This window comes from Tachypleus tridentatus, chromosome 9, assembly GCF_004210375.1.
Source record: "Tachypleus tridentatus isolate NWPU-2018 chromosome 9, ASM421037v1, whole genome shotgun sequence".
In the NCBI taxonomy this organism is placed as follows: domain Eukaryota; kingdom Metazoa; phylum Arthropoda; class Merostomata; order Xiphosura; family Limulidae; genus Tachypleus; species Tachypleus tridentatus.
Window position 1 is genome coordinate 22,239,069 of NC_134833.1, and position 25,176 is coordinate 22,264,244.

At 32.9% G+C, this 25,176-nt stretch overlaps 1 pseudogene across 1 annotated transcript in view; it reads left to right on the top strand.

Moving 5' to 3' along the window:
• The window catches only part of LOC143224849 (salivary peroxidase/catechol oxidase-like), a 38,605-nt pseudogene that overhangs the window by 12,065 nt on the left and 1,364 nt on the right, over nt 1–25,176 (top strand). The window contains exons 5-16 of the transcript XR_013013466.1: nt 391–517; nt 1,243–1,451; nt 5,628–5,797; nt 6,115–6,294; nt 6,551–6,652; nt 9,552–9,665; nt 11,817–12,014; nt 14,059–14,195; nt 14,424–14,591; nt 15,667–15,869; nt 17,460–17,629; nt 21,964–22,072. The product of XR_013013466.1 is annotated as a salivary peroxidase/catechol oxidase-like (transcript). The remainder of the gene's footprint in view (nt 1–390; nt 518–1,242; nt 1,452–5,627; nt 5,798–6,114; nt 6,295–6,550; nt 6,653–9,551; nt 9,666–11,816; nt 12,015–14,058; nt 14,196–14,423; nt 14,592–15,666; nt 15,870–17,459; nt 17,630–21,963; nt 22,073–25,176) is intronic.

Consider the following 25,176-nt stretch of genomic DNA (forward strand, 5'->3'; position numbering starts at 1 on the left):
TTTAGACCCACTTTATTTTCTCTGTTTTATTACAAACAATCCTTCTATGTAACGTTCCGGGCTTCAACTTTTATTTAGGTTGACTTCTTTACTCGAAACGTGAAAGTAGTTCTCTGTATTGTTATGAAATTTTCGATAGAGACCAATAAAATCGATAACACGAATTCACGAATGTCGGTTTATTCTTACCACAATCTGGTCAGTCGTTTTGTTCGTTTGATACATGACAGTTTGGATACAAATCTCGTAAAAATATTGAAAAATATTACTCATAAGCATTACAAGGAAAAACATACCATGTAAAAGTGCCTATATAATTTTAGAATATTTATATTCTACACTTCCATTCTTCTTTAATACCTGATTAAATCCTATTTTCTCTCAACGTAGGCTTAGTTGTAGAAAGAGGAACAGCTACGTCTTTCCATCAGGCGTTTTTTGGAAGGAAAAATATCACTCAACAGCTGGGAAACAATGGATTCGTTGGTCTGAGAGCGTCTGAAACGTTAGCCAAAAGGTAAGGATATCTTACTCTGAGAAATTATTGTTAACCCTAGAACTGCCTATGGAGACCCTTACACCTCCAATGGTAGTTTAAACGCATTTTTTTCTCGAAACTATATGCAATAAATCGTTTTGGGTTTAATGACTTTATTGGTTATAGGTATTTTAATAGAACACGAGCCATAAAATAAAATAAACATATACTATCAATATCATTATTAATTCGTTTACTAAAATAGTTCGTTTCTAAGATTTTTACGTAATTTTTTATACGGTTGGCCCTTTAGAGTTTTAGTTGTAGAGTTAGAAAAAATAAAATCAACCAATACAATGAATAAAATCCAGGTACAGTTAGGACAAGTCGTAGTTTAAACAGTAAAGTCCATTTGTGGCTCCCGTTAAAATTTCATAGAAAATGAAATTCTTTATAAATATTTAAACCAGGATAATTTTTGTATTGGAAAATAAAAAAACAACAACATTCGGATTAAATATTAAAAACAGTATGTTTTCTCAACAAAATAATCTAAATTGTATATTTTTTGTTTTGTTTTTTTTGCTCTTATATTTTTTTCTTTTACTGAAATGCCCTGTTCGTGTGTCAAAAGTGTTGTGGGTAACGAAACAAAATACAAAACACATTTAGACGTAAGGTGCAAATATAAAATGAACAATTTCTAATATACTTTCTGCGTGTTCCTTCGAAGACAATATTCATTAACTTGATTTATTTTCTAGATTGGATCAGAACGTCCAACAGATAACTGACAGCCTTTCTAGTCTCAGTTTGAAGGGCACTGTCGCCAACTCTGTTTGTCCCATCGAACCTCCTTGTCCTTCAACAAAGTACCGAACCATAGACGGTAGTTGTAACAACTTGCGCAATCCTACCTGGGGCAAATCTTTTACCGCCTTCAACCGTATACTACGACCAGATTATGCTGATGGTAAGCAAACAGTCGCTTTAGATATATGGAGCTTCGTTTATAAATATGTGGTGTATACCCTCCTTTGTAGGAATTTAAGGACACGCTTATTGTAGACATACTTACTTAAAAGTCCTCCAGTGGTGCAGCAGTAATTTTACAGTTATACAACACTCAAAAGGTGGAGGTTCGATTCCCATCGGGGAACGCAGCAGGTAGTCTGATATGGTTTTGCTAAAACAAAAACACACATATAACATTTTGTAAAAATTAATCGTGAAATATATGTCTCATGTTCTTTCACATTTCGAATACCTACTGACGTGATGGTTTATTTTGTAATATTTTATTGATAATAAGTGTTGGGAGGTCGTTACTGTCGTAACGCAACGTTTCCTGATGATGGAAACACAACCAAAGAGGCCAGGCATGGCTAGGTAATTAAGACACTGGACTTGTAATCCGAGGTTCGCGGGTCCGAATCCCTGCCACACCAAACATGTTCGCTCTTTCAGCCGTGGAGACGTTATAATGTGACGGTCAATCCCACAATTTGTTAGTAAAAATAATAACCCAAAAGTTGGCGGTGGGCAGTGATGACTAGCTGCCTTTTCTCTAGTCTAACTCTGCTAAATTATGGATGGCTAGCGCAGATAGTCCTCGTGTAGCTTTGCGCGAAATTCAAATAACCAAACCAGAGAAGGAACGAATAATAATATGTCCATTAAACGTTTCTAAATCACACATCCCGTCTTCAGGAAATTCCTACATCAAGTGTAGACCAATAATTCGAGAAAACCAAAACAATTACAAGTATTATTTTTGTAAAACTGTAAATATTTGTAACTGGAATATTGGTCCAGAGGGAAGGGAAAAGCGGAAGACCTTTAAATTAACTTGTATATAGAACTGCAACAAACAAACAAGTAAATATACTCCCGTAATCACAGAAAGCGGATTAAAACAAAGTTAAACCTCAACACAAGTTATTATCCATGAAATTCATGAACGAACAGCTGTTGATATGTAGTCCGTTCAATGATGTGGAAATGTTTGATGTGATATTATTGCATAAAAGCAACTCTCAGAGCAGTTTATTGGGTTGATTTCTAATAACTATGATAACTACGATAAATGCCAAAGGCACTGGTATTAAAAATATTATTTAAAAATAAACTGACTTGAAAATTTCCTTAAAAGAAGAAATGGATTTAGATAACCGTTTAAAGAAAAAATTTGTTCATACAAAACCCCTTAGAGGAGAAATGGATTTAGATAACCGTTTAAAGAAAAAAATTGTTCTTACAAAACTCCTTAAGAAAGAAATGGATTTAGATAACCGTTTAAAGAAAAAATTTGTTCTTACAAAACCCCTTAGAGGAGAAATGGATTTAGATAACCGTTTAAAGAAAAAAATTGTTCTTACAAAACTCCTTAAAGAAGAAATGGATTTAGATAACCGTTTAAAGAAAAAAGTTGTTCTTAGAAAACCCCTTAGAGAAGAAATGGATTTAGATAACCGTTTAAAGAAAAAGTTGTTCTTAGAAACCCCTTAGAGAAGAAATGGATTTAGATAACCGTTTAAAGAAAAAAATTGTTCTTACAAAACCCTTAGAGGAGAAATGGATTTAGATAACCGTTTAAAGAAAAAATTGTTCTTACAAAACTCCTTAAAGAAGAAATGGATTTAGATAACCGTTTAAAGAAAAATTTGTTCTTAGAAAACCCTTAGAGAAGAAATGGATTTAGATAACCGTTTAAAGAAAAAAGTTGTTCTTAGAAAACCCTTAGAGAAGAAATGGATTTAGATAACCGTTTAAAGAAAAAATTGTTCTTACAAAACCCTTAGAGGAGAAATGGATTTAGATAACCGTTTAAAGAAAAAATTGTTCTTACAAAACTCCTTAAAGAAGAAATGGATTTAGATAACCGTTTAAAGAAGAAAGTTGTTCTTAGAAAACCCCTTAGAGAAGAAATGGATTTAGATAACCGTTTAAAGAAAAAAGTTGTTCTTAGAAAACCCCTTAGAGAAGAAATGGATTTAGATAACCGTTTAAAGAAAAAAATTGTTCTTACAAAACCCTTAGAGGAGAAATGGATTTAGATAACCGTTTAAAGAAAAAATTGTTCTTACAAAACTCCTTAAAGAAGAAATGGATTTAGATAACCGTTTAAAGAAGAAAGTTGTTCTTAGAAACCCTTAGAGAAGAAATGGATTTAGATAACCGTTTAAAGAAAAAATTGTTCTTACAAAACCCTTAGAGGAGAAATGGATTTAGATAACCGTTTAAAGAAAAAAATTGTTCTTACAAAACTCCTTAAAGAAGAAATGGATTTAGATAACCGTTTAAAGAAGAAAGTTGTTCTTACAAAACCCCTTAGAGGAGAAATGGATTTAGATAACCGTTTAAAGAAAAAAATTGTTCTTACAAAACTCCTTAAAGAAGAAATGGATTTAGATAACCGTTTAAAGAAAAAAGTTGTTCTTAGAAAACCCCTTAGAGAAGAAATGGATTTAGATAACCGTTTAAAGAAAAAAATTGTTCTTACAAAACCCCTTAGAGGAGAAATGGATTTAGATAACCGTTTAAAGAAAAAAATTGTTCTTACAAAACTCCTTAAAGAAGAAATGGATTTAGATAACCGTTTAAAGAAGAAAGTTGTTCTTACAAAACCCCTTAGAGGAGAAATGGATTTAGATAACCGTTTAAAGAAAAAAATTGTTCTTACAAAACTCCTTAAAGAAGAAATGGATTTAGATAACCGTTTAAAGAAAAAAATTGTTCTTACAAAACTCCTTAAAGAAGAAATGGATTTAGATAACCGTTTAAAGAAAAAATTTGTTCTTACAAAACCCCTTAGAGGAGAAATGGATTTAGATAACCGTTTAAAGAAAAAAATTTGTTCTTACAAAACCCCTTAGAGGAGAAATGGATTTAGATAACCGTTTAAAGAAAAAAATTTGTTCTTACAAAACCCCTTAGAGGAGAAATGGATTTAGATAACCGTTTAAAGAAAAAATTTGTTCTTACAAAACCCCTTAGAGGAGAAATGGATTTAGATAACCGTTTAAAGAAAAAAATTGTTCTTACAAAACTCCTTAAAGAAGAAATGGATTTAGATAACCGTTTAAAGAAAAAAGTTGTTCTTAGAAACCCTTAGAGAAGAAATGGATTTAGATAACCGTTTAAAGAAAAAATTGTTCTTACAAAACCCTTAGAGGAGAAATGGATTTAGATAACCGTTTAAAGAAAAAATTGTTCTTACAAAACTCCTTAAGAAGAAATGGATTTAGATAACCGTTTAAAGAAGAAAGTTGTTCTTACAAAACCCTTAGAGGAGAAATGGATTTAGATAACCGTTTAAAGAAAAAATTGTTCTTACAAAACTCCTTAAAGAAGAAATGGATTTAGATAACCGTTTAAAGAAAAAAATTGTTCTTACAAAACTCCTTAAAGAAGAAATGGATTTAGATAACCGTTTAAAGAAAAAATTTGTTCTTACAAAACCCCTTAGAGGAGAAATGGATTTAGATAACCGTTTAAGGAAAAAAATTTGTTCTTACAAAACCCCTTAGAGGAGAAATGGATTTAGATAACCGTTTAAAGAAAAAAATTTGTTCTTACAAAACCCCTTAGAGGAGAAATGGATTTAGATAACCGTTTAAAGAAAAAAATTTGTTCTTACAAAACCCCTTAGAGGAGAAATGGATTTAGATAACCGTTTAAAGAAAAAAATTGTTCTTACAAAACCCCTTAGAGGAGAAATGGATTTAGATAACCGTTTAAAGAAGAAAGTTGTTCTTAGAAAACCCCTCAGAGAAGAAATGGATTTAGGTAATCGTTTAAAGAAGAAATTTGTTTTTAAAATATTGTTCAAGAAAAAAATTGACCTTAGAAAACTCATTAAAGAAGAAATGGATTTGGGTAACCGTTTAAAAAAGAAATGGTTTTATTAAAAAACCGTTTAATGACTAAATAAATTCGAATTTTAAAAGTGTACAAAGTCTAAACTTCTAACAGATCAGTTGCGATGAGTACTTAGAAGATTGGTCTAAACACACATTTTTGTCGGCCTCTGCATATAGACCCATTATTTAAGTTTACCATCCTTAACATAAGTCTCATCTAAATAAGAAAGTGACGAAATAGACCATGAATTACTCGGATTTGTAACGTACAACATTTTATTTTATAGGACTTACATTACCACGGATTGCTTCTGATGGGGGTCCTCTACCCAGTGCACGAGATGTCTCGGTGAAAGCGACCCTGATGCAAACAAACCACACAGAGCGTTCACCTTACTCATCATGCAGTTTGCACAGTTTCTAGATCACGACTTAACCCTAGTAGGGCTAACAAAAGGTAGGTTTAATATTACGTTGCAAAAGTCAAGCGTCGATATAAGAAAAAAAAATCCTGTATAAATACTATCGCAATTCTTTTGTTGTTAGTGAGATCTTTAATGCAATGTTGTTCCTGATAAAAAAATAATTTAGGTAAGAAAAGTGCAATCGTTTCTAATTTGCACATTAAAAATAATTTGTTAACCAACGAGGAACGAATTTTCTTTTTACCTTGACTATTATGAAACATCTATTTGATCTTAATGTTGTATTCCTTTAGAACTTTGTAAACGAATTAATTCGCTTTGATAACACCCTTTACCGATTGTCCACTAGCGAACGATGGGTCTGGAATACTTTGCTGCAAAGAAGAAATCCAGAAAAATCCTAGATTGCGCCATCCAGCTTGCTTAGAAATTTCAATTTCGAAGGACGATCCCTTCTTTTCGAAACATGGTGAAACATGTATGGAGTTTGTAAGGTCACTTCCGTCACCACGCCCACTTTGTTCTTTGGGTAAGCATCTGTTGGGGATGTTGTTAAGATTGTATTAATCCGCCTTTAACAACAACGTAAGACCACTTTACATGGAACCATATTACTGTGAGCATTGTGTATTCATACCTTCTCTTCTTTGTACATTTTTGAACTTAACAAATAAAAATATATATAAAGTAAAATATTTGTGAAAACAGAAATTACATTAAAAAGCATGTCTACTGTTCCTCCTCATGACGTACTTTACACCCAAACCACGTTGTGTCTTAATCAGGTTCTCGTGAACAGCTAAATCAATTAACGGCTTTCATTGACGCTTCGAACGTCTATGGATCTACTAAGATAGAGGAAGAAGAGCTTAGACAACATTCCAATGGTAAGTCATCTAATGAATGTCAACGGATAGAGTTTTTAAAGAATAGATAACACCTCAGAATCCTAGTTCTTTACTAAACGAAACCATCTAGTTGAATCGTGTATCTCCACAATGTTTAGTTGTTTCTTTCTAATCGATGTAGGTTTTTTATAATATAAGCTATTATTTAATCTTCAGTTATTCTAGTAATGTTTTTATTTGTATTGTCTATTTATAATATAACCTTTTGTTTAATAACCATTCATTCCATTGTCGTTTGATATTGATGCTGTCACTTATAACATAACCACTTATTTAATCTGTAGTGATTCCAGAATTGTCTTTATCACTATTGGCTCTTTATAACATAATCAATTACATTATGTAACACAAATTTTGTTCCTGGATAGTATGTGTTATTTCTTAATTGCTTACGTTGCAAAAGTACAGAAAATGGACATTATTCCTTTCAAACTTTGCTTTTGTGACCTGCACATTTTCATTTATATAAGGTTTGAATAAAACAACATTTGAATCAAGATTTACATGTATTTGTACTAAAGTTATTCAAAAATGTTTATACGTGAGTAATTTTTTCGAGATTTGCAACTGTAATGTAAATCACTTTCACGTATCAGCCCCCCATATAGTCTCACATCATGTTTTCGTTATACGCTCCTTGGTAGCGGCGTTCAAAGTCCAGTATATCTTGGTAGAAGTGCTCGCCTTGCTCCACTGAGTATACTCCCATGTTTTTCTTTAATTTATCAAGATGAGCGTCAAGGATATGAACTTTCAGGGACATCCTGAAGCCCATGTTGCCGTAGTTCTTCACCAGAGCCTCAACCAGTTCCACATAATTTTCGGCCTTCTGATTGCCCAAAAAGCCCCGAACCACTGCGATGAAGATGTCCAATCTTTTCTTCCTTCCTACTGAGCTTTTTGGGGAATTCTGTGCACTCCAAGATCTTTTTGTTTGTTGTCCAACGAAGTCATTATCTTTGACCTTTGCCTCAGACAGCTTAGAGAAGAAGTCTCGAAGCTACTTGAAGGCTGCAGACTCCTTATCAAGAGCTGTGACAAATTGTTTCATAAGATCCAATTTTATGTGCAATGGTGGGAACAACACCTTCTGGAGGTTCACTAGTTGCTCACACTTGACATTGTGTCTCCCCACAGAGAACGAGGTCCGTTGTGGCCAGTGTTCCCTGTTGTAGTGTGCTGCGGTGTTCCTGCTGTCCCAAAGGCAAAGATAACAGGGAAATTTGGTAAAGTCTCCTTGGAGACCCATCAGGGAATGCCACCATTTTGAAGTCTCCTTTAACCTCCTTTAACCTTATCATACTTCAAGGCTTCTAGCAAGGTCTTGACGCTGTTATATTCCTCTTTGAGGTGCACCGAATGAGCCAGGGGAAGAGACGGACACTTATTCCCGTTATGGAGCAACACAGTTTTGAGGCCTCTGGATAAGTTATCAATGAAGAGGTGCCACTCGTTCGAGTTACAGGCAATTCCAATTGCCCTGCACGAACTGGATACATTGTGGCAGAAGCAGAGCCCATCTTGACGAGTGAAGAGGCTTGACAAACGTTGGTGACACTTCCTCTGACTTGAGACTTGTACACTTTCATTCTTGAAAATTCTCGTAAGTTCTACAATATTCTAGAAAATTTTTGTAAGTTCGAGAAATTTCTCTATCAGCTACTCAACACTGAACCTACGTGGAATGTTCTGAAAAATGGGTAAATTTGAAAATTTCATTACCCAGGTCACAAAAGCAAAGTTTGAAGAGAAAAATAGGTCTTTCTTCATTTGTTTTAGGCTTAAGCAATTGGAAAATAACACTTTCTTCCCAGGAACAAGAAAAAGCAAAAAATATGTTACGTAGCGTTTATTTCTTCTTCAGTGATTCTAGTATTGTTTTTATTGATACTTACTCAATACAATAATATCTCTAATGCAATCCTTAGTAATATCAATGTTTAATATTAATAAAAACATAAGATATGTGTTTTAAATAAGTATTTCGTTCGTCATTGTTTCAGAGTTTTCTCAGGTGACGTTTCAGTATTTGCCCAAAGTCAGACGGTTTTCTTGTTTTTAAGTCGATATTGTTTATTCGTAAAAGCGCTTACAAGAGATTCTAATTTAAAAAAAAAGCACGCAACGTTGTCACTATATAAGATAATCTATATGTGTTAATTGAGCTCTTAGTAATGGTTCTGTATTGGGAAACTTATAAGTAACCCGCGATTTTAATACTGAAAGAATCTAGCCTATATATATATATATCAAGAACCTTTATATGATGATATGAAGTGAGTTCTGAAAACACAAATGATATGACACCTATATGAAAATAGTGGAGTACGTCTATGACTCGAGAGTTAGAATATTAAATAGCATAGTCTCTTCATATAGTATGGAACAAGATGCTTAAGACGCAAAGGAAATAGTTTATATGTAGGACATAGCAGCCTGCGAGCGGTTTAAGTCTTTAATTCACAAATATTTTAGAGGGATCCAGAACCACCAACGTGCTTAAAACACAAGGAAAGTCAGTCTTCATGAAGCAAGACCTTTGAGTAACGCGATTTCTAAAATCCATAAAATGCCATTGATATAAATTAACAAGTATACGTGAATAAAATATTCACTGAATAAGAAACAGATGTCACACGAAGACAGGAAATCATTCATCTTGTAATACGATAAACGGACACTAACTTTTACAATCAGTGCGGCACTGATTTGTTTTTAGACTAAAAATCAGGTCGGTTGATTAGTCCATGATAGTAAATCACTTTGCTAATTGTAGAGTAGAAACCAATAGGAACTAAGATTTGTGTCCGGAATGCTTAAATTGTCGTATCTGAATTACGAAACGGCGAATCACTGATAGCGTTTCTTTTCTCTTTAGGACTCCTGCGGGTTTCTAGGCTTGGGAACGTTGAGCTCTTACCCAAAGAAACCGATCAAAACGTCGAATGTGAGCAGTCTCAGGCAAATAATGATTTCTTGTGCTTTAAAGCAGGTAAATCCATACAATAAAGTAGCTTGGTTCTTGCAGATAGATCTACAAAATAAAATAACTTTAGTTTTACAGGTAAATCCATGCAATATAGTAAGTGTATGTGTTTTGTTCTTTTATAACGAACAGTTTTCGTTTTCCTCAGCCGGATATGCTTCGGGGAGATCAGAAAACATTTTTCACTATTAATTGTCTCATTTTATTAATTTAAGAGATATTACATTTTTTTTCCCTTTGCGAATAACCACATTCGTTGCTGTTATGCCATCTCCGTAAGGATAAAGAAAAATTTAATAATATTCAACAAATTTTTGGTTTGTTTTTAATTTCGCACAAAGCTACACGAAGGCTATCTGCTCAAGTCTTCCCGAACTTAGCAGTGTAAGACTAGAGAGAAAACAGCTAGTCATCACCATCCAGCGCCAACTCTTGGGCTACTCTTTTACCAACGAATAGTAGAATCGACCGTCACATTACAACGCCCTCACAGCTGAAAGGGTGAGCATATTTGGTTCGACGGGGATTTAAATGGTGATGACTAGCTGCCTTCCCTCTAGTCTTACACTGCTAAATTAGGAGCGGCTAGCGCAGATAGCCCTCGAGTAGCTTTGCGCGAAATTCAAAATAAACAAACCAACAATTAAACAATACGCTCTGTATTAATTAAGTGAGAAACTACAATTGTTTCGAAATTTGTGGTGTGTTAGCTTGGTTAAGCTTAACGGATGAGTGCACATCCTAAGAATTATTAGTTCCATCAGACAAGCGTGTAGGAAACCAAATTCATACGTTATCTAAATTCCTGAGTTGCTAATAGAAGTGATCATGACGTTACTACTGATATATATATTAGTTTGAGCAGGTTTTTATAAATGTTATTCCACAAATATAATTTATATTTCACTTTGGCAAGCAAGACGTCAGTAATATAACGAATTTTCTTGAGAATACAACGGTAAACAAAATTCAAACTTGAATTCTGTAAAAGCGTACACTATGATATTCAAAACAGTCTACCAATAATGTGTACTTATCATGCTTAAAATTACAAGGGTTTGAATGGTTTGTTTGTTTTGGTTTGAATTTTGCACAAAGCTACACGATAGTTATTTGCGCTAGCCGTCCTTAATTTAGCAGTGTAAGGCTAGAGGGAAAGCAGCTAGTCATCACCATCCACCGCCAAATCTTGGGCTACTCTTTTACTAACAAAGAGTTGGAATGACCGTCACATTATAACGCCCCCATGGCTGAAAGGGCGAGCATGTTTGGTGTGACGGTCAATTCCACTATTCGTTGTTAAAAGAGTAGCCCAAGATTTGGTAATGGGTGGTGATGACTATATGCCTTCCCTCTAGTCTTACACTGCTAAATTAGTGACGGCTAGTGCAGATAGTCCTAGTGTAACCTTGCGTGAAATTCCAAAACAAACAAACACTTTTACAGCGCATAACCTATCCACAGAGACAGCAGTGAAAGGTACTGGTTCATGACAATAAAATTTTTGGTTCGATTTCCCGCAGTGGACAACGCAGTAAGTCTAGCGTGGCTTTGCTATAAAATAAACAAACTTATAGTGCACCCACAGATATAAGAGCGGAGCATTTTTTTTCGGCATCGTGACTTGAACCATGAACCTTCGGATTTACGATAAGGTTACAATAGCCGTAATCTCGGCTACCTTTAACTTCAGTACTTGAACATATTGTTATTGAGACTTGTTGAGTATAATGTTCTGACAAGTAGAAAGGAAACAGCAGCAATGATCCAGCTGGTTGTCAGAGGTTTAACGTTTATTAACTATTAAAATGGAAATTATTAGGATATATGATGTAATGTGTACAATACTTAAACTTAAGCAGTTGGATAAAGCCAGTCCTAAATATTTTACGAAGACGGGATGGCATTGTCTACATGTGTGTGTGTGTGCGTGTATGACAAATTTAGATGACTTAATAGTATTTAAAAGGTAAAGAAAAATTGTATTTAATAGAAAATAAATATTTGACGAAAACGAAATTACTTTGTTAAAATGTATTTACGTCAAACGTAAATTATTCAAAATTATTTAGTAAGCTAAGACAAATTGTGTTTAATTGAAGACTGGTTAATTAAAATTATTAAAACATCGCTGACGGAGTGGCTATGCTCGTGCAGGTGACGAACGTGCTAACGAGCAGGTTGATTTAGCTGTTCTCCATACTATCTGGATGAGGGAGCACAACAGGGTGGCCAGAGTTCTAGCCTATTACAATCCTGGCTGGAATGACGAAATATTGTACCAGGAATCACGCCGAATTGTCGGAGCTGAGATGCAACACATTGTCTTCAACGAATTCTTGCCTCTTTTGTTAGGTAAGGAGCATCTTTTAAAATATGAACTATCTTTATTTGGTATTTTAAAGAAATGAGCAACGGTACTTCTTTTCAAGGTTCAGTGAGGTCAGGCTTTTATTGAACGTAGGTTTTTCTGAAAGGGTTTTCTAAAAATGAAATTATAAGCAGTAAACCATCTTGCACGTGGTACATGTTGCGTCCTTTTTTGTGATAAAAGACGCAGAATAATTTTATCTCGTTTTAAATGCTGGTTTAGATTTACGTAAAACAAAATTCATGTCGAAAGCTGCAGTTTAAACAATTGTAAAACACACATCTGTTAACTACTCGTGAAATATAAATATGAAAGTAAGAACACGTTTTTTATATTTAGAATTATGTGTGTTTCAGGACCTCTATCTGCTCTTAAATTCCTTTTTCTCTTTACTTCTAATTTTTGTTCTAATGATAACTGAAGTTCGATGAGTGATGTATTCTCACCAGTGTTTCCTACTTCAACAGATACCTCTCCTAATAAGGCTACATTTTACAATGTCTAAATTTTTATCTTTTACTGACTTTTGTTTTTGTTTCTGGCATAGTTTCAGGTAGATAACTTTATCTGAGCGAAGGACATGCTGTTTAGTTACATTCTATTTCTTTTAAACTACCGTGTTGACTCTAATGCCGCCTGTCGTTATACATGAGTAGCCAATTCAGGATATCTAAGTAATATTAACCTTTATATGTTTCAGGATATCTAAGTAATATTAACCTTTATATGTTTCAGGATATCTAAGTAATATTAACCTTTATATGTTTCAGGATATCTAAGTAATATTAACCTTTATATGTTTCAGAATATCAAAGTAATATTAACCTTTATATGTTTCAGGATATTTAAGTAATATTAACCTTTATATGTTTCAGGTAGAGGAGTAATATTAACCTCTATATGTTTCAGGATATCTAAGTAATATTAACCTTTATATGTTTCAGGATGTCTAAGTGATATTAACCTTTATATGTTTCAGGATATCTAAGTAATATTAACCTTTATATGTTTCAGGATATCAAAGTAATATTAACCTTTATATGTTTCAGGATATCAAAGTAATATTAACCTTTATATGTTTCAGGATATCTAAGTAATATTAACCTTTATATGTTTCAGGATATCTAAGTAATATTAACCTCTATATGTTTCAGGATATCTAAGTAATATTAACCTTTATATGTTTCAGGATGTCTAAGTGATATTAACCTTTATATGTTTCAGGATATCTAAGTAATATTAACCTTTATATGTTTCAGGATATCTAAGTAATATTAACCTTTATATGTTTCAGAATGTCTAAGTGATATTAACCTTTATATGTTTCAGGATATCTAAGTAATATTAACCTTTATATGTTTCATGATATCTAAGTAATATTAACCTTTATATGTTTCAGGATATTTAAGTAATATTAACCTTTATATGTTTCAGGATATTTAAGTAATATTAACCTTTATATGTTTCAGGATATTTAAGTAATATTAACCTTTATATGTTTCAGGATATCTAAGTAATATTAACCTTTATATGTTTCAGGATATCTAAGTAATATCAACCTTTATATGTTTCAGGATATCTAAGTAATATTAACCTTTATATGTTTCAGGATATCTAAGTAATATTAACCTTTATATGTTTCAGGATATTTAAGTAATATTAACCTTTATATGTTTCAGGTAGAGGAGTAATATTAACCTTTATATGTTTCAGGATATCTAAGTAATATTAACCTCTATATGTTTCAGGATATCTTAGTAATATTAACCTTTATATGTTTTAGGATATCTAAGTAATATTAACCTCTATATGTTTCAGGATATTTAAGTAATATTAACCTTTATATGTTTTAGGATATCTAAGTAATATTAACCTCTATATGTTTCAGGATATCTTAGTAATATTAACCTTTATATGTTTTAGGATATCTAAGTAATATTAACCTCTATATGTTTCAGGATATTTAAGTAATATTAACCTTTATATGTTTCAGGATATCTAAGTAATATTAACCTTTATATGTTTCAGGTAGAGGAGTAATGAGTAAGTTTAACTTGTTGTTGAAACGCAGAGGGCACAGCACGAACTACGATCCAACTCTGAATCCAGGAATCGCGAATGCTTTTGGAGCAGCTGCTTATCGCTATGGCCACACTCTAGTACAGGTACAATATTTGTGTATTTTCGTTTATATTTAAGTAGTGAAAATGTGATGATCAGTGATTAACCCAGATTAATATGAACATGTAGTAACCTAAAAATCACTTTGTTTTGTTTAAAAAATCATTTAAATAGTGAACTTTGTTCTGTGTGGTTATTGAAATACAGATTTATTTTATTTTTTTACGAACTTAAAAGCTGTATATTTAGGCACCCTTGTTTTCTTCATTCAGGGAACATTGGACTTAATAGAGAAACCTAACAAGATAGTTGATAAGGTGTCTATAAGGGACGCATTTTTCAACCCTTCTCGACTCTACGAGCCTGGTAACCTGGACCATTTATTGCGGGGTTTAGTTAGACAACCTTCCCAGCGATTCGATTCGTTTGTCACTAATGAGGTTTGTCGTTTTCTTACTACATTAATTTGTGTATGGTGCAACGACAGTTTTTTTTTATCCCGTCTTTGTTATTTCAAGTAATTTATTTATTATCACCTCATGTACAGTGCTATGTTCGACCAGCGACAATTCACGACTGTCAGTTTGATGATGCAATAATACGTTTCATGAGTGACACGAATCTACCCATGTTAGTTTAATGTATTCTACAATACTTTGTTTAGTATACAAATCATGTATACAACAATGCATACGATGACTTTGTTTCCAAGCTATTCATAGATTTCGTAATATGCTCTCCTTACGTATCACTGTTTTGTCATTAATTAAAATATCAACTTTTCGAAATTTATAAGTATTCGGTATTTCACATCAAGAAGGCTCGTTTCCACACCTTTTCACTGTTTTGTCATTAATTAAAATATCAACTCTTCGAAATTTAAAAGTATTCGGTATTTCACATCAAGAAGGCTCGTTTCCACACCTTTTCACTGTTTTGTCATTAATTAAAATATCAACTCTTCGAAATTTAAAAGTATTCAGTATTTCACATCAAGAGGCTCGTTTCCACACCTTTTCACTGTTTTGTCATTAATTAAAATATCAACTCTTCGAAATTTATAAGTATTCGGTATTTCACATCAAGAAGGCTCGTTTCCACACCTTTTCACTGTTTTGTCATTAATTAAAATATCAACTCTTCGAAATTTAAAAGTATTCAGTATTTCACATCAAGAAGGCTCGTTTCCACACCTTTTCACTGTTTTGTCATTAATTAAAATATCAACTCTTCGAAATTTAAAAGTATTCGGTATTTCACATCAAGAAGGCTCATTTCCACACCTTTTCACTGTTTTGTCATTAATTAAAATATCAACTCTTCGAAATTTAAAAGTATTCAGTATTTCACATCAAGAAGGCTCATTTCCACACCTTTAAAATACAAGTTTCGATAATGTATAGAACTCTTGGTCAGTGTAAATAGTTATTAAACGAAAAAGAGAAAACACTTTTATAAGTATGTAACAGTCAGATTTGTCACTACCTATTATTCAACGAATCGTTACCTACACAGTTGACCAACCATCTTTTTCAACCTCCTGGTAAAGAATTTGGAATGGATCTGGTTGCATTGAATATTCAAAGAGGGCGCGATCACGGACTTCCAGGTTACAATGCTTGGAGGGAACACTGTGGATTGCCCAAGGCTCAATCTTTCGACGATTTGATTCCCTGGATGAACCCGAACTCAATCAGTGCTTTCAAATCACTTTACAGGTAAGTTAACAATAGTATTTCCAGAATCCCTAATTGAAACAATGTTTATTCTGAAACAAAATTTTAGAACAATACGGGTAAAGTTACATTAATAATATAATACTTTTATGTGTTATTTTTTAGCATAAATATTTGATTTAGTCATTAAACTTTGTACAAGTATTACCTCAGACTACACACGTGCCACTGGGGGATTTGCTTCCTGTGGATTAGTTTAAAGATTCTTTTTTCTTTAGGAAGAACGTGATATTTTTATTGTATTATTCAAAGTTACAGACATAAATTTGTAATTTTGTTTATGGCCTCACTGTTGATGTTCTTATTGTATTATTTATGGATACAAACATAAATTTATAACTTTATTTGTGATCTAACTGTTGATGTTCTTATTGTATTATTTATGGATACAAACATAAATTTATAACTTTATTTGTGATCTAACTGTTGATGTTCTTATTGTATTATTTATAGATGTAAACATAAATTTATAACTTTATTTGTGATCTAACTGTTGATGTTCTTATTGTATTATTTATGGATACAAACATAAATTTATAACTTTATTTGTGATCTAACTGTTGATGTTCTTATTGTATTATTTATGGTACAAACATAAATTTATAACTTCATTTGTGATCTAACTGTTGATGTTCTTATTGTATTATTTATGGATACAAACATAAATTTATAACTTTATTTGTGATCTAACTGTTGATGTTCTTATTGTATTATTTATGGATACAAACATAAATTTATAACTTTATTTGTGATCTAACTGTTGATGTTCTTATTGTATTATTTATGGATACAAACATAAATTTATAACTTTATTTGTGATCTAACTGTTGATGTTCTTATTGTATTATTTATGGATACAAACATAAATTTATAACTTTATTTGTGATCTAACTGTTGATGTTCTTATTGTATTATTTATGGATACAAACATAAATTTATAACTTTATTTGTGATCTAACTGTTGATGTTCTTATTGTATTATTTATGGATACAAACATAAATTTATAACTTTATTTGTGATCTAACTGTTGCTGTTCTTATTGTATTATTTATGGATACAAACATAAATTTATAACTTTATTTGTGATCTAACTGTTTATGTTCTTATTGTATTATTTATGGATACAAACATAAATTTATAATTTTGTTTATGGCCTCACTGTTGATGTTTGTATTGTAATATTTATGAATACAAACATAAATATATAATTTTATTTGTGGCCTAACTATTTTCAAAAGAGACAAATAAAGTACTCGCTTACAAAAACATGTTTAAGATTCTTAATCAACTTAAATATTTGTTTCTTAATTAGTAGAATCACGTGGTAAGTAAGTGAGTGGTAGGTTTGAAAGTAATTCAGTTCTCGGTTCATTGTCTTCCAATAAAGCAACTTTGAAGGGATATTAGCTAGATAGATAAATATTAGATTTCTAATTGATTTATCTATAAGACTATTATGATTTTTCATATTCTCAAATGCGGGTGATCTTTCAAAGTCTTCATAATGTGTTATTTTAAATCATAATTTTTATCAAGCTCATAGGCTAACAAGTTTAATTTAATACACTCAGGAACGTGAATGATATAGACTTATTTCCGGCCGGTATAGCCGAGTACTCCATCCCCTACGCTACTCTCGGCCCGACGTTTGCGTGTATCGTGGCCGACCAGTTCCGAAGGCTGAAGCTAGGAGATCGCTTGTGGTATGAAAACGGAAACATGGAGTCGTCCTTCACCGAGCGTATGTATTGTAATACTACAGGAATTTAAGTCGAAAACTTTGTTATTTAACAAAATACTCCTCATTTTAACTGACAGAAATTTCTTCTTGTATTAGGTTGAGGAATAATTCGTGAGCGTTTTTAAATAATTTCATTCACGCATTACATGCAAGACTATACAATACTTCAATGCATGAACACATTACACCCAAAACATTTATTATGATACTTTATTTCATGTAATACCTAGGTATATAGCATGCATTGTTTTAAACGAAATTGCAAGAAATTAAATGCGAAAAGCAGATGGTGTCGAAAATGCTCGATTTTGTCCACTTGACAGTCCATTTAATGAGCTGAAAATGAAAGCAAAAATTAAAGACATATGAAAATCAAACACACCATCTATTAGAGCAAAAAATTATCTACCAAATGACATGAAATATTTTGCGAAAGCGTTTCATTTATGAATATATTTGTTTAACTTGAAAAAACGCTCACGAATTATTCCTGAACCCAATAGAATATTGTGAGTTTAAGAATTCGAACGGTTCGAATATCATCCGTCGAACTATTCGACGGATATAACAATCTAAAACATACATGTGATTTGTCTGCACATGCTTGTACAACGCGTTACCTTGGTTGAATTTCGCGCAAAGCTACTCCACGGCTATTGGACTTTAGCTTAGAAAAGATAGACTAGAAAAAAGGCAGTTAGTCAACAGCAGCAACCGCCGAATGTTGGGGTACTGTGATCAAATAGTGAGATAACTGTCACAGTAATGCCCCACGTCTGAAAGGGCAAGCTTGTTCGGTGATGGTATTCGATCCGTATTCCTCAGATTGCGAGTTGAACATCATAACCACCAGGTTATGTCAGTTTATGCAGAGACTGAACCTCTATGTTTAGTGTTATAAGTCCTCAAGTTTAACACTGCGCAACAGGAAAGTAGCTCTGCAACGTTTAGGAGAAGTTACTTACAGTAGAGAGTTCCTTACTTACAGTAGAGAGTTACTTACTTACAGTAGAAAGTTACTTACTTACAGTAGAGAGTTCCTTACTTACAGTAGAGAGTTACTTACTTACAGCAGAAAGTTACTTACTTACAGTAGAGAGTTACTTACTTACAGTAGAAAGTTACTTACTTACAGTAGAAAGTCACTTACTTACAGTAGAGAGTTCCTTACTTACAGTAGAGAGATACTTACAGTAGAGAGTTACTTACTTACAGTAAAAAGTTACTTACTTATAGTAGAAAGTTACTTACTTACAATAGAGAGTTACTTACTTACAGTAGAGAGTTCCTTACTTACAGTAGAGAGTTACTTACTTACAGTAGAGAGTTACTTACTTACAGTAAAAGTTACTTACTTACAGTAGAAAGTTTCTTACTTACAGTAAAAAGTTACTTACTTACAGTAAAAAGTTACTTACTTACAGTAGAAAGTTTCTTACTTACAGTAAAAAGTTACTTACTTACAGTAAAAAGTTACTTACTTACGGTAGAAAGTTACTTACTTACAGTAGAAAGGTACTTACTTACAGTAGAGAGTTACTTACAGTAGAAAGTTACTTCACTTACAGAAGAAAGGCACCCCACTCACAGTAGAGAGTTACTCACAGCAGAAAGTTACTTACCACAGCAGAAAGGCACTTACTTACATTAGAAGTTACTTATTTACAGTAAAAGTTACTTACTCACAGTGAAAGTTCTTTCTTACAGTAGAGAGTTACTTACTCACAGTAGAGAGTTCCCCACTCACAGTAGAGAGTTACTTACTTACAGTAGAGAGTTACTTACTTACAGTAAAGAGTTACTTACTTACTTACAGTAGAAAGTTTCTTACTTACAGTAAAAAGTTACTTACTTACAGTAAAAAGTTACTTACTTACAGTAGAAAGTTTCTTACTTACAGTAAAAAGTTACTTCACTTACAGTAAAAGTTACTTACTTACAGTGAAAGTTACTTACTCACAGTGGAGTTCTTTCTTACAGTAGAGAGTTACTTACTTACAGTAGAGAGTCCTTACTTACAGTAGAGAGTTACTTACTTACAGTAGAGAGTTACTTACTTACAGTAAAAAGTTACTTACTTACTTACAGTAGAAAGTTTCTTACTTACAGTAAAAAGTTACTTACTTACAGTAAAAAGTTACTTACTTACAGTAGAAAGTTTCTTACTTACAGTAAAAAAGTTACTTACTTACAGTGCAAAGTTACTTACTCACAGCAGAAAGTTACTTACTCACAGCAGAGAAGGGTGCCCACTTACAGTAGAGAGTTACTTACTTACAGAAGAAAGGTGCCCCACTTCACAGTAGAGAGTTACTTACAGTGAGAGTTACTTACTCACAGTGAAAGTTACTTACTTACAGTAGAAGGTACTTACCTGACAGCAGAGAGTTACTTACTCACAGAAGAAAGGTGCCACTCACAGTAGAGAGTTACTTCACAGTAAAAAGTTACTTACTTTACAGTAGAAAGTTTCTTACTTACAGTAAAAAGTTACTTACTTACAGTAAAAAGTTACTTACTTACAGTAGAAAGTTACTTACTTACAGTAGAAAGTTTCTTTCTTACAGTAGAGAGTTACTTACTTACAGTAGAGAGTTCCTTACTTACAGTAGAGAGTTACTTACTTACAGTAGAGAGTTACTTACTTACAGTAAAAAGTTACTTACTTACTTACAGTAGAAAGTTTCTTACTTACAGTAAAAAGTTACTTACTTACAGTAAAAAGTTACTTACTTACAGTAGAAAGTTTCTTACTTACAGTAAAAAGTTACTTACTTACAGTAAAAAGTTACTTACTTACAGTAGAAAGTTACTTACTTACAGTAGAAAGGTACTTACTTACAGTAGAGAGTTACTTACTTACAGAAGAAAGGTACTTACTTACAGTAGAGAGTTACTTACAGTAGAAAGTTACTTACTTACAGTAGAAAGGTACTTACTTACATTAGAAGTTACTTATTTACAGTAAAAAGTTACTTACTTACAGTAGAAAGTTTCTTACTTACAGTAAAAAGTTACTTACTTACAGTAGAAAGTTACTTACTTACAGTAGAAAGGTCCTTACTTACAGTAGAGAGTTACTTATTTTGGTCTCCTATTTGCGGGTTGTGGATAGGAAGTTCCCAGACTCAGGAAGTACATTAAAGAGTTATCAGTTTCGATAACTTATTCTCTTTCATTTTGTTTTATATTATAAAGATTTATTTGTTTTGATAACCTGTACCCGTTTGTTTGTTTTTTTAAGAGTAAGCAGCTTTAGTTTACTTTTGTTAAGATTTGGTATTTACTTTGGTACATTATTTCATGGCCCGGCTGGCAAGGCACTCTACTGATAATTCAAGGGTCGCAGGCTCGAACCCCCATTGCATCAAACATGCTCACCCATTCAGCCGTGGGGGCGTTATAATGTTTCTGTCAGTCTAACTATTCGTTGGTGAAAGAGTAGCAGAAGAGTTGGCGGTGGGTGGTGATGACTAGCTGTCCTCCCTCTAGTCTTACACTGCTAAAATAGAGTGATGTTGGCTTCAGCTTTTCTTTTAATTCAGTTATTTTTAATAGTAGACTGGTATATTATGTTTCATCAGTTTTTATGCTGTTATTACTTTAAGGCGAAACAAGTTAATGACATTTTTAAAAATTATCCTTTCGTTCCTCAAGTTGAAAATATTTTACAGAAATAATCCAAATGATGAACGGTTTTCTTGCACATTTCTACGTCTCGAAAGATTTCTACGTTCCAATCAAACGTTTTTAAAATCTGGGCCGGCATGGCACTCGACTCATAATCCAAGGGTCGCGGGTTTGAATCACCGCCACACCAAACAAGCTCGCCCTTTCAGCCGTGGGAGCTTTATAATGTGACGATTAATCCCATTATTTGTTGGTTAAAGAGTAGCCCAAGAGTTGGCGGTGGGTGGTGATGACTAGCTGCCTACTGTTAGTCTTACACTCATAAATTAAGGACAGCTAGCGCAGATAGTCTTCGTGTAATTTTGCGCGAAAATCAAAACAAACCAAACCAAACCTAAAATCTGTTTAAAACCTGAAATCCCCTAAGTGGCTCAGCGGTATGTCTGCGGATTTTCAACGCTAAAAACCGGGTTTCGATACCCGTAGTAGGTAGAGCACAGATCGCCCATTGAGTAGCTTTGTGCTTAATTCAAAACAACAACAAAATTTGTATATATATATATATATATATATATATAAGTTAGATAACACAATATACATTCTACTGTACTTATGAATTTCAAGTAATCGTTAAACCTGAAATGGTGACAATACGAACACAAGAAAGAATTATGTAAATCATAGAGTGTTTTCTAATATTCTAGCTCAACTAGCTGAAATAAGGAAATCGAGCTTAGCCCGCATAATATGCGACAACAGCGACATGTTCGAAGTAATGCAGCCGTTTGCTTTCCTACAACCCAACCCCATCTGGTGAGTAACGCAGTTATTATCTGTGAAATATAAAACAAATTGAAATATTGTTTTCTTAGAGGAAATAGACAAATAACAAAAAGGAAAATCTTTGATAAACTTGCACTTGTATTTTTATATCGACGAACAGCAAAACGAAGTGGCTCAAACAATCAATGTTACACACGTAAAATGTTAGCAACATTTGTATAACTCTAAAAATGTTACTAGTATATTGAATTGATGAAGCTGTTGTATCGTGTAAGGTTATTTGTTTATCGTTAAAAAATGATGAAACGAATAATGTATGTAAGGTAGAATTAAACAGTTTGCACTTTGCACTATTTTCAAACATCTGTGGAGCCATGCAACATATAGTTGTAATTGCAACAACTCAGTAGAAGGTTAAAAAAGGTAACACGTTTTTTTCTATTACAACTAGCGTGATTCGAAAGCAGGTTTTCTTTTACTGTCTTGTAACTTTATAAGACGTGTTTAACTGTTCCCAGGACCATTCTTTGTTTACTGTCTTGTAACTTTATAAGACGTGTTTCATCGTTCCCATGACCAAATTTTGTTTACTGTCTTGTAACTTTATAAGACGTGTTTCATCGTTCCCATGACCAAATTTTGTTTACTGTCTTGTAACTTTATAAGACGTGTTTTATTGTTCCCATGACCAAATTTTGTTTACTGTCTTGTAACTTTATAAGACGTGTTTCATCGTTCCCATGACCAAATCTTGTTTACTGTCTTGTAACTTTATAAGACGTGTTTCATCGTTCCCATGACCAAATTTTGTTTACTGTCTTGTAACTTTATAAGTCGTGTTTCATCGTTCCCATGACCAAACTTTGTTTACTGTCTTGTAACTTTGAAGTCGTGTTTCATCGTTCCCATGATCAAATTTTGTTTACTGTCTTGTAACTTTGTAAGTCGTGTTTCATCGTTCCCATGACCAAATTTTGTTTACTGTCTTGTAACTTTATAAGTCGTGTTTCATCGTTCCCATGACCAAATTGTGTTTACTGTCTTGTAACTTTATAAGTCGTGTTTCATCGTTCCCATGACCAAACTTTGTTTACTGTCTTGTAACTTTATAAGTCGTATTTCATCGTTCTCATGACCAAATTTTGTTTACTGTCTTGTAACTTTATAAGACGTGTTTAACTGTTCCCAGGACCATTCTTTGTTTACTGTCTTGTAACTTTATAAGTCGTGTTTCATCGATCCCATGACCAAATTTTGTTTACTGTCTTGTAACTTTATAAGTCGTGTTTCATCGTTCCCATGACCAAATTTTGTTTACTGTCTTGTAACTTTATAAGTCGTGTTTCATCGTTCCCATGACCAAATTTTGTTTACTGTCTTGTAACTTTATAAGACGTGTTTCATCGTTCCCATGACCAAATTTTGTTTACTGTCTTGTAACTTTATAAGACGTGTTTCATCGTTCCCATGACCAAATTTTGTTTACTGTCTTGTAACTTTATAAGACGTGTTTTATTGTTCCCATGACCAAATTTTGTTTACTGTCTTGTAACTTTATAAGACGTGTTTCATCGTTCCCATGACCAAATCTTGTTTACTGTCTTGTAACTTTATAAGACGTGTTTCATCGTTCCCATGACCAAATCTTGTTTACTGTCTTGTAACTTTATAAGACGTGTTTCATCGTTCCCATGACCAAATTTTGTTTACTGTCTTGTAACTTTATAAGTCGTGTTTCATCGTTCCCATGACCAAACTTTGTTTACTGTCTTGTAACTTTGAAGTCGTGTTTCATCGTTCCCATGATCAAATTTTGTTTACTGTCTTGTAACTTTGTAAGTCGTGTTTCATCGTTCCCATGACCAAATTTTGTTTACTGTCTTGTAACTTTATAAGTCGTGTTTCATCGTTCCCATGACCAAATTGTGTTTACTGTCTTGTAACTTTATAAGTCGTGTTTCATCGTTCCCATGACCAAACTTTGTTTACTGTCTTGTAACTTTATAAGTCGTATTTCATCGTTCTCATGACCAAATTTTGTTTACTGTCTTGTAACTTTATAAGACGTGTTTAACTGTTCCCAGGACCATTCTTTCTTTACTGTCTTGTAACTTTATAAGTCGTGTTTCATCGATCCCATGACCAAATTTTGTTTACTGTCTTGTAACTTTATAAGTCGTGTTTCATCGTTCCCATGACCAAATTTTGTTTACTGTCTTGTAACTTTATAAGTCGTGTTTCATCGTTCCCATGACCAAATTTTGTTTACTGTCTTGTAACTTTATAAGACGTGTTTCATCGTTCCCATGACCAAATTTTGTTTACTGTCTTGTAACTTTATAAGACGTGTTTCATCGTTCCCATGACCAAATTTTGTTTACTGTCTTGTAACTTTATAAGACGTGTTTTATTGTTCCCATGACCAAATTTTGTTTACTGTCTTGTAACTTTATAAGACGTGTTTCATCGTTCCCATGACCAAATCTTGTTTACTGTCTTGTAACTTTATAAGACGTGTTTCATCGTTCCCATGACCAAATTTTGTTTACTGTCTTGTAACTTTATAAGTCGTGTTTCATCGTTCCCATGACCAAACTTTGTTTACTGTCTTGTAACTTTGAAGTCGTGTTTCATCGTTCCCATGATCAAATTTTGTTTACTGTCTTGTAACTTTGTAAGTCGTGTTTCATCGTTCCCATGACCAAATTTTGTTTACTGTCTTGTAACTTTATAAGTCGTGTTTCATCGTTCCCATGACCAAATTGTGTTTACTGTCTTGTAACTTTATAAGTCGTGTTTCATCGTTCCCATGACCAAACTTTGTTTACTGTCTTGTAACTTTATAAGTCGTATTTCATCGTTCTCATGACCAAATTTTGTTTACTGTCTTGTAACTTTATAAGACGTGTTTCATCGTTCCTATGACCAAATTTTGTTTATTGTCTTGTAACTTTATAAGACGTGTTTCATCGTTCCCATGACCAAATTTTGTTTACTGTCTTGTAACTTTATAAGACGTGTTTCATCGTTCTCATGACTAAATTTTGTTTACTGTCTTGTAACTTTATAAGTCGTGTTTCATCGTTCCCATGACCAAATTTTGTTCACTGTCTTGTAAGTTTGTAAGTCGTGTT